General features: G+C 40.5%; 1 long non-coding RNA gene across 1 annotated transcript; it reads right to left on the bottom strand.

Moving 5' to 3' along the window:
* Positions 1–5,681: 5,681 nt before the first annotated feature.
* On the bottom strand, positions 5,682–9,614 carry LOC139797259 (uncharacterized). The gene is made up of 3 exons (XR_011726375.1): positions 9,544–9,614; positions 6,081–6,138; positions 5,682–5,965 (listed from the first exon to the last, which is right to left on the bottom strand). It is a non-coding gene; the product is annotated as an uncharacterized lncRNA (long non-coding RNA).
* Between the last annotated feature and the right edge of the window lie 716 nt (positions 9,615–10,330).

Genomic DNA, 10,330 nt, shown 5'->3' with positions numbered 1-10,330 from the left:
GTTGCCTGGGATATCATCCAAAGGATGTACCTTTGCCTCTGCAGTCTTTCAGTTTACCCATTACCAAAACTTTTCCACCACCATAATTCCCATAAATCAAATTACCAATGCTTAGACTCAGCTAAGAAGGCAGGTATGTCTGGCAAAAGAATGAAAATTGGAAAGAGAGAGAAATAAACTAAGCCACTGACAATGATTTGTCAAGCTTACCCGAGCCTTCCACTCACTCAGAGGTAGGAAGCAGCTAGACAGATCTTAGACTGAATCCAGCACTTATTCTGCTCTTGGGTTATACCATATATTATAGCTTGAAAATGATGCTTATGTAAGTAAAGCTACAGTGGACTCACATTTCATATGTAGAGAAACAGCTGCTTTTTTAATTTAAAAAATCTAAATTAAATCATAACATAAAAGCCATGTTTCGTCATCTACAGAACATGCCAAATAATATGCCTGAAATATAAAACTGATGCTGAAATTCTGGTAATATTTAACATGTACTTTATGAAGAAAACATTCTTCTTGAACTTGAAAACTGAGTGAACAATAGCAGCTTTAGGACCTCCAAAGCTGAAGGCATACAAAGGTTATGAGAATGTGTCTGCCCAAAGCTACAAATCAAAGAGTAACAACAATACCATATGTTACAGAACATAAAGTATCCTTCACAAACACTATAAAAACTCACATATCTCTGCCTCCAGAGTCCCACTGGCCAGTGGAAGGTTGTGTTTCATTACTTTATCACCATATAAGAACATTTTTTCTTCATTTTTCATGGCATGTCGAAAACCTAGTTGTACCACTGAATGACCTTCAGAGGGTTAAGATTAAGTAGTAATGACAGAAGATTGTCTTTGGCCTAATACTGTTTCAAAATGCAGAAGCTGAATTTGTGGAGAATGGCTTCAGCTGGATTTAAACTGCAGCCAATAGTGGCCTGTTATAAAGTTGTTGGTTTGTTTTGTTTAATTTAGGAGAGGTGTATGGATTTGTTTGCTCCCAGGAGATTAATTTCTTGTTGGAGTACTTCTCTTCACACAGGAGTACTGTGGGTCCCTGTGCTCTAAGGTATTAGAACAAGAAAAGAAATGGACACACCTAGGCTGGCACTGCACCCAAAATGGGGGGAGAGAGAACTAGTGATCCCCCTTGTTCAGCTGCAAGGAGCCCCCAGAACCTGGCAGCTTCTCCCACAGCTCATTACAGCAGTGAGAAGATTTCACTAGAGTGCCACCACTTCTATTAACAGATAAACTCTTTTCATCCCTGTGAGAGAAAGGGAAGTGGCATGGGAGTGATGCCTTTCAAGCTTCTGTATGCCACAGATGTGCTGGAGCTGCCCTGGTTTTGTTCCAGTAAAGGCGCAGAGAGCTTGGGTCAGACTTTCAGCACTGATTCCTGGAGCAATGGGACTTTTATGAAACCCTGAATTAAAAGCAGTAGGTGGGGAGATAGATATATGTACAGTCCATTCAAAACCCTGCTAAAATCAATGAATTAAGCTTTACAGCAGTCCCAGGAGAAAGCACAATGAGACACAGAGGAGTTCAAGATTTGAGCTGTGAAGTGGCTGCACCTGGGGCCTGGGTTAAAGTGTGAGCACATGCAGCTTCATCCTGCATGTAGCTCTTTGCTGAAGCTCACAGCTCTTTGGAGAAATATTAATAAACAACTAGTATAAGGTTCACTAAATATAAGCATCAAGCATAAACTTTATCAATAGCTCCCCCATATTTAAGGAAGTATCTGGGATACTCTTAAACAGCTATTTAACCAGAAGATAAGGAATAATAAATCTGTCAGCCTCTCTTTCCTGTATTGATTTCAGAGAGATTTTCCTTAGTCCACTAAAATTACCTTTCAGACTCTCAGCAGGACTTTCAGTATTGCTCAGCAGAATTTAATCACAGCCTCTGACTAGTTTACATGGAAACTTAGGTAGGCCCTTTCAATATTGTTATGAAAGAAATTCCCTGATCTTCTTACACAAATGCTCCAGTCACATACTAAATTGTTGATTGCTCAGTATACTTTGTCTAGTCAAAAGGAAAATTTTGAACACTAAAAAAGAAAAAAGTTATAAATACACGAAATAAAACAGAGTGGCACATTCCCGCAGAGCCCTTCTCAGTAGAAGGCTCTCTTCCTCCCAGGAGGAGGAAGGTTAGAGGAGGCATTTACAGATATTCCTTGTAATTACCTCTTGTATCTATTGCTGGACTTAGCAATGTGAAAAATTAGAACTTTAAGCAATTAACAGTAATTAGAAGTGTTACAAGTTTTGTGGTTTCCGGAGAGGAAAGCTTGTGCATCCCCATTTGGAGATGCCTGAAACCTAGGAGTGGGCTGTAGATGGAAAAATCATACACACGTTTCCCTACAGCATGTGAGACCTGGAAGGATATTTCTGTGAAGTTCAGCCAAGCCAAGCACTCCTGGGCTTCTTCCAGAGGACAACCACCGAGCAGCATCCCTCATGAACAGACTCATTTGGAAACAGAGCTGAGGGGAGACAGTGATGAGAAATCTTTCCAGGCTGGGACTTAGATCCTTGCATTTCTGATTGAACTGCAGATTACTGTAGCCATATGCTGCTTGTACACAACAGGTGGAATACACTTTATCAGATCTGCCACTGCCAAGACAGCTATCATTTTAGAAGATTTATGCCCCAATTGTCTTTTTTCTCTCAGACAGAGGGCTTGCCTACGTGGGAAATTTGGTGTGCAATAAGGCAAGCCACAGATTTTCAGCAGAAATGCTTTTTCACACTAATGTTCTGAATGCACAGATTTAGGGCCTATATTGATCCTTTTTTTTTTTTTCCTTGGCAGTCTGAAAACATATCTGGTCAGAAGTTAGTGCAGAGACATTATGTAAAATTCGTGACCTCCCATGCCACAGACTGAATTTCTCTGGTAAAAGTTAATGCAAACAAGTTCTGATAAAACAACTTGAGACAAAAAATCTATGTGTAAGATCCAGCCTTCTTTTTCCCTGCTCTTCCCTTATCCCTTTCATAGCTCTAGACCTTTCCTAGGTGTAACTGCTTCAGAAGTTGGGCATCGCTCAGGCTTATTTCTGTGGTCTATAGTCAAAGAAAGAAAAAGAAATTTAGTATGCCACGCAGGGTTAATAAAAATATTTTGGGCCTGTAAGGAAAAGAGTGAGTCAAAAAACTCTGATAAGACTGTTTCCATTGGGAAAATGTAGTTTCACATTAATGGGCTGACTCATCTCTGCCACACTGGAATAATAAAAAATGTAACTAATATAAATATATAACTAATATAAATAATACCATGCTTGGGAGAGTCATCTATGTTATATAAGTTATATAATGTGTCAAGAAGAAATAACAGAAATGATTGCAAAGTGAAAGGGAGCAGGTACCTGCTGCTCAGCAAAGTGTTCTCTCAGGCTTATGAACCACGTCAGTGTAATGCAATCCCTCAGAAACGGACTTCCCAGGGATTCTTCAGCATTTTTTTTTGGACTCATGTACCTGTCCAGCCTTTCACCTGACACCAGAGGGGAGGTGGGAGCCAGGGGGGGCCCTGCTGGGCACAGCCTGAGTGAGGAGGGAGCAGAGCAGGCCCAGGGATGGCGGCTGAGGCCCGCACAGGCCCAGGCCCTCAGGAGGGTTCATGGTGATTGTCAGGGTTTAACACTGACCCGGCAACTAAACCAAATAACAGATGCTCTCTGTTAGATCCCCCTCCCCTCTCTGATAAAGGAAGGAGAGAGAATAAGGGAAAGAGAGACTTATGCGTTGGACACTAAACTACACAGCTTTAATGAAACAGCGATGATAAATAGGAAAAATTACTAAATATATACAAATATACAGGAAAATTGACACTATGTTCCTCCCCGCTTCCCCTCAATAACTCTCACGTCACCACGGAGGCTGCAGGGCAGCCCTGGGAAAGTCCAGGCTGGAATCCTGGGGTCAGCAGCAGTTGGGAGCTGGAGGCAGGAACACAGATTCAGGCTGGTGTGGATCAGGAGCACAGGCAGAGGAATGGATGGAATCCTCCCAGGATGCTGAAGCAAACAGGGACAGGGGAAGAAGGGGAAGCAGGAAGGGGTTTGACCCTCATGATCCATCAAATTTATACTGAGTATGACATGTATGGGATGGAATACTCTGTTTGATCAATTTTGGCATCTATCTTATCTGTTCCTCCCCAAAGGAGGGCTGCAGGTGTGTCCTCTTTACTTCTTCTCTCCTTCCAGTGGGCAAAATGTTCCTCAGAGCTGAGCAGTGTCCTTGGTTCTGCACACCAGTCTCTAGCAGTAACTATAAACATCGAGTGTTATCAGTCCCAGAAGCAGACACTGACTGAGAAACTTGCTGCTAATTTCAGCAAGTTCAGCTACTTACAAGAAACTTAGATGAAAGCAGAATTACAAGACAGAAAATCACCTTTATCCTGGCCCAAACCAGTGATGAAGCGGGGCTGAGGCCAGAGCAGGCTGTCCTGCAGATCAGCATCTCCCAGCCCCACTGGGCAGGGATGGGTCTGGGATGGCTGAGATCCGGGGATGCAGGCAGTGGGATCCGGGGATGCAGGCAAGGAGAGGAGAGGGCAGAGGGGGAGGCAGGGCTGCAGGGCCATGGCATCCCCAAATCCATCTTACTGGTGCTGAGGAAGGGCTGAGCTCTTTGCTCTTCAGACTGCAGAACTGCTTATTCTATTTTTTACTGCTTATTCTGCTTTTTAAGTGCCCTTCTTTTTGCATGCTGCCTTTATCTCTTTCACAGAGAGATTCTGCCATCTTAGAGCTTCCCTCTAGGGCCACCTCTTGAATTTCTCCATGTTCGCTTTCTTGTTCAGACCTCACAGAAGAGGAGGCATCACAGGCAGAAAATACAGCCAGGCAGAAGTAAAAACAGGTGGTGAGCATGAAGTCTTTGCTCTAAGCTGGGCTGACATAAAGTGCCAGAGCCTGACCCAGGGTCAGGATGCCCTGGAGGATCCATCGCACAGGGCAACAGTGCAGCTCTGCCATGTTATGGCCAGACAAACCCTTGGGAACTACCTTCTTGTGCTTGTGGCCAAAAAGCAAGGAGTTTGTCAGAAAAAAAATCCCATCCCTCACTCCAACTAATTGCATAAAGAAAAGCATAGACTGAGGTGGGTAAATTTATCATCAAGAGCACTCACATCCATTTAGATTCAGGTAATTCTCCATGTTGACTGAAGGTATTGCACTATCACGTTTATGGCAGTGCCACATACGGAGAGCATAAGGTGTTGATGTGCCAGGTCCTGTACATTATTATTATTTGTACTAGCACTGTGCCAGGAGCCAGGTGCTGTACAACATAAAACAAAAACTAATTCTGTCCTACAGACAGGGTACAGAGTAATAGCAAAGGTGACCAGTTCTGACCTGGACAGCTTAGTCTAGATCAGGACAAAAGAGAACATGTATCAGATGTCTCAGGTAAATAAAATACTTGTTTTCCTCATGGAAAGGGTCCTTGTCTAACAGGAGTTAGGATTACTTCACTTGAAGACACCTTTATTACACCCTGTTTATTCAGGGTCCTTTTTGAAACATTTCATCAGAAACATCAAAGTGCTAAAAAGCCTGATTATAAGACAGTTGTGAAGTTTAGTTTTGCAAGTGGAAGAAACAGCCAAAAGTCTCAGCATAGTTAGACACCAGCATTTTGCTCTGAGTAAATTCTTCAGCTACAAACACATATGCATAGAACAGCCTAGCTCATACACTGGAAAAACAAAGGTTATAAATACATCTTAAAAGCCTGGTAAAGTTGTTTCTTCTGCAGGTGAAGATAGAATAACACATTGCCCATCAGGCAGCCAGGATCTGGTTGCACTCGTGTGTTAGGTCAGGCCTCAGCACTGTCAGCAAACTTCTTCATGGAAATGGACCAAATAATCCTTTAAAGAAAGAAAGGCTTCATCATGTAAGACTTACTGGTCTTTTCTGAGGCCTGAAAGTTAAGGGGAAAAAAAAAAAAGAAGAATCCCAAATCAACATATTAGGTTTAGAGCTGTTTTTTAAAGTCAAAACTGTAATTTATCATGTGTCCTTACAGCAGTGACTGTGGCCTCTCCAGATGCTGCAGCCAGGAAGTAAGCAGATCCTAAATGACTGCAAAGTAGCACAGGATAAGCAAGATCTTAATTTCAACAGGAGCAAAACATGGGGAAACAGGAAATTATTAGTTATCTGGGGAGAGAGGATGTTGCCATGATGCAGAATAGTGCTTCAGACATGGATAGGCTAACTTGGGATAAAAGACATCAGGAAACCAAACTAAGTCCTGCTCAGGACCTGACAGTGACACAGGCATTAAGCCGGTAGACCTGGCTGAATAGAAGAAATGAAACAGGGAAAAATAAAAGAATTTGCTTGATCTTTTTCTTGCTCATGCAAATTTGAGATTTTAAAGCATATAATTATAGTGGTGTTTATTAGAAAACTAATTAGCAATAAAGTGTGGTATTGGAACTTTATTTTTGTCTTCTTTGCCACCAAGACATGTGGCCTACTTCACATCTGGAAGGCAACACTCAAAACCTCTAGGATAATTTCCTCAAAATGTCACATCTTACAGGTGAATGAGGATGTTCTTTGTGTTGTGTTGAGAAGATCCTTTAAGACGTGCTGCACCAGAATGAAAGTCTTTATGACACAGGCTTTTCAAGGGAAAGCTATAGCAAAGAAAGAATACCCTCTGTTTCAAATCATAGAAAGCATGCTGAAAGCCTCCATCAAAAGAAACCTTAAATTCATAATAAAATATGCATAGAACTTCCAATCTGTTATATTTTTTTCACTCCATGTTACACTCTAGGAAATCTGAGTAAAAACTAACAGAAACCCTTGTAAAGACCCTCATAAAAATCCAATTGCCATGTCTAGCTTTTGATTTGGCTGCACGGAAAAAGGAAGTTTGAGATATTTGGGGTTAGGGCAGACGTGCCTAGGAAGATCCATACAAAACCCATTACAGAGGCCCCTGGGTTTTCCTGTATGGTCCCTCCCTCAGTGCTGCCTTCATCTTGGTCCTCATTGTCATGTATCTTGACTCCACACACAGGGTCCAAACCAATGAACTGCAGTTTTGCCATTGTCCCTATAGGTTGACGGATCACAGTCCTAGTCTTTTACCTGACTAATCCTTTCTCACAGAGGGATGCCCCTAATTCTAATTAACTGAGTGTCTCTGAGTGTCCCTAATCTATGCAAAATCCTTTTCAAAATTTGTATTGATAAAAGTGCCAGGAAAAATTGTATATGCCAAGATTGTACCCAGAAAATACAATGATTTTTTCATCCAGGCACAGTCCTTGTGAATATTTCAGTCTCATGTGTGACTCTCCCACTTTTAGTATAGAAACTGCAGGTTATTTGAAAATAAGTTGAAGGCAACCCTCCTCAAAGAGTCTAGTATTGGGGTTAAGATGATGAAGGCATGCTGTGGCTAAAACAAAAATATTTGCTAGGGTGGAGAAGGCAAAGACTAAAAATTCTGCTAGCTGAGAGATTTAGAGACAGTATAGAAATCATCATTTAAGCAGCCAAAAAATGAGCACAAGGATGGAATCCAGAAGACAGCCTCTCTGGGAGAAGGCTTCAGGTGTCACAACTTTACATAGCATCATCAAATTTGAGACATCAAAAAACACACCTACAGAGTGGGGCATCCTGGCAAGACAGCATTAAGGACATGAAGACACTAAAACCTTCAGACAGTGCAGCTCACATGAAGCCCCCACCTGCTATCTCTCTCCAAATGCAACACTTCAGAAAGAACTGCCTTAGGAAAACAAACTAGCTACCAGAATGTAGCCTTTTTAAAAAACATGTTTTACAATTCCTGGAGCTTGAGCTTGACAAGTTTACTCTTGGAATCTTGCCCTACAAGAAGTTCCACATTAAACGCTATTGCTAATGAACAATAGATATAAGAATCTGGCTGGGAATGAAATGTAAGAAGCAAAATTTATTTCCTAATGGATTCCATAATCAGTAAAAATAACTCTAACAAAATACTGGTCTTCCCTTCTCTACCAGTTCTTCCTCTGTGTGCCAAGTATTGTGGGTTTACCAAAGCCGCTTGCAAGCTCAACAAGAGCCCCAGCCTCCCAAATCAACAAAATGCTCCCTCCTAATTTTTTCTCCCTTAGAATTTTTTTTTTTTTTTTTTGCATGGAATTTATTTGCCCGTTTTGCATGAGCTGTTTGGCTCTAATCTCAGCAGCATGCAGCCTTGCCAGATTTCAGAAAGATGAGTAAACTTCTGAATCTGATAGCGACTTCAACAGAATACCAAAAAGGGGAGTCTTTGTTCTGCATAAACAGACTATTTACTTTGATCTGGTAAAATGAATTAATGAAAGGAAATGACACCTTCCAATTTCATGTGTGCAGAAGAAAGGGAAGTGGGCCTAATTTTTGTTTGGTTTGGGTTTCTTTGTTTTGGTTTTGTTTTTTTTTTTCTTCCCCTTTTCCAAGGATGGAGTAGGCTAACAGGCATCCTTTGAAAAGTACAGAGCTCTTAGAAACAGACAGTTCTTTTCTCTGGTAAAAAGTCTCCTCATAACACTGTAAGGTCCATGTATATGCAAGCAGTTCAGAGTTATTACAAATCTAAAATAGGAAGCTATTCACTTGATCTTTTGGTTCAATCCTATTAGGACCCCCCTGGAGCTCTAAATGGATACCAGCCTGTCACAGGCCTGTTGCTGTGACGACCCAGTCTTTACAGAACAAGAAAAAGAAATGATAGTGATTGGCAGACCTTCCTTGCCCTAGTATGTAACACAAAAGGAGACAAAATGAAGAGGAAGTCAGACTCTTATTATAGGTTTGATGCTTCTTAACCTTACAGCACCTTACACCTGGTAAGTGTCACCCTGCAACTTAAACCCTCGGAAGACTGCTGTTCATTTCAGTATCAGATGTGAAGAGCTAAGTCAGGCATTAATTTATCCATCCTCTTGTTTTAGTTGATTGAAATGCAAACAGCATTCCGAGCAAAACTGCACCCACAGGAAGATGAAATAAACAGAGGGCCAAACCCTTCTGGCCATGCCCTCCTGAGTAGGTTTATGGGTGTAAAAGCACTTAGGTCAAGCAGGATTTAGCCTGTGATGTAAATGAATGAGCAGCTAGCAAAGCAAGGACTGCAAGAGGGAACTGTCTATGGCCTCTATTCCATGAGACGGAATGCATGAGAAAGGAAAGAATTTGATAAATTCTACCATATGGTGCCATACTGTATCTTGTGAGCTATAAATAATAGTCTTTCTGTTTCTGGTTTTCTTTAGCTTTCCTTGGTAGCTGTGACAGATTTTCAGCACTGGTTATAAAAAAAATGAGAAATGCTGTTTCTCCACTTTTTCTTTTTCTGTTCTTTTTTTTTTTTCCTTTTTTTTTCCTTTTTTTTTTTTTTTTTTTTTTTTTTTTTTTTTTTTTTTGTGGCCAGCTAAACAAAAGAAAAAAAAAGATCAGAAGTGAGTTAAATAAGAAATTTCCCATTAGCCTTACAACATGAAGATCCAGACAAAGCCATTGTGATGTTAGAATGTTGTCCATTCAATTGTTGCTCTGAAGATCTGTCAAAGAAAACTATTGCTGAAAAGTGACAGATATACACCTGCATCCACAGTGCCTGAGCTGTATCTGTACCCTCAAATCAAACCTTATGCATGTTTTCCCCAAACTTAATTATAAATTTTGTCACTATCACATAGTAATCTTGAAAAAGTTCCAAGAGCCAAGTAGCTTTCTAATAGCACCACAGAGAAAGTTAATGTAAAACTTCTCCATTTTCATTTCTTTCTGGGTTATCTTAAAAGCAACAAAGTTTTTCCATATAAACTTTTAAGCAGCACTTCTGACATTTCTAGCACAAGCTTGTATTTAAGAGTGTCACTAAACAAATGTTTGCTTGAGTAGTCAGATGAAATCCAATAAACCATGATCCTTAATGATGGTATGAAAGTTTGCTGTATTAGCATGCTCCAAAAATGACATTCTCCAAAGATAATAAGGGAAAGTTAAATTAGCAAGAACAGAAAATCTGGATATATTCTGAAATGGCTTTTTAATACTCTAAGTCACAGTTCAAAACATTAATTTTCTTGAACAAGCAAAGCTGAACTTTTACAGGTTTGTAGAAAAGCACTTGTGCTTAAAATAAGATTAAAGAAAAAGAGGACAGATTCTTAGCTGATATAAATCAATGTAGTTCCACTGACTTAATAAAGTTACACTTATTTAAAGCAATAGAGATTCTGATCCAACCTTTTTTAAAAAGTCCTTTAGACCTGAA

Source organism: Heliangelus exortis, chromosome 6 (genome assembly GCF_036169615.1).
Source record: "Heliangelus exortis chromosome 6, bHelExo1.hap1, whole genome shotgun sequence".
Classification (NCBI taxonomy): domain Eukaryota; kingdom Metazoa; phylum Chordata; class Aves; order Apodiformes; family Trochilidae; genus Heliangelus; species Heliangelus exortis.
The sequence above is the reverse complement of the archived record's forward strand: the minus strand, read 5'-3'. Positions and strand labels throughout refer to the sequence as shown.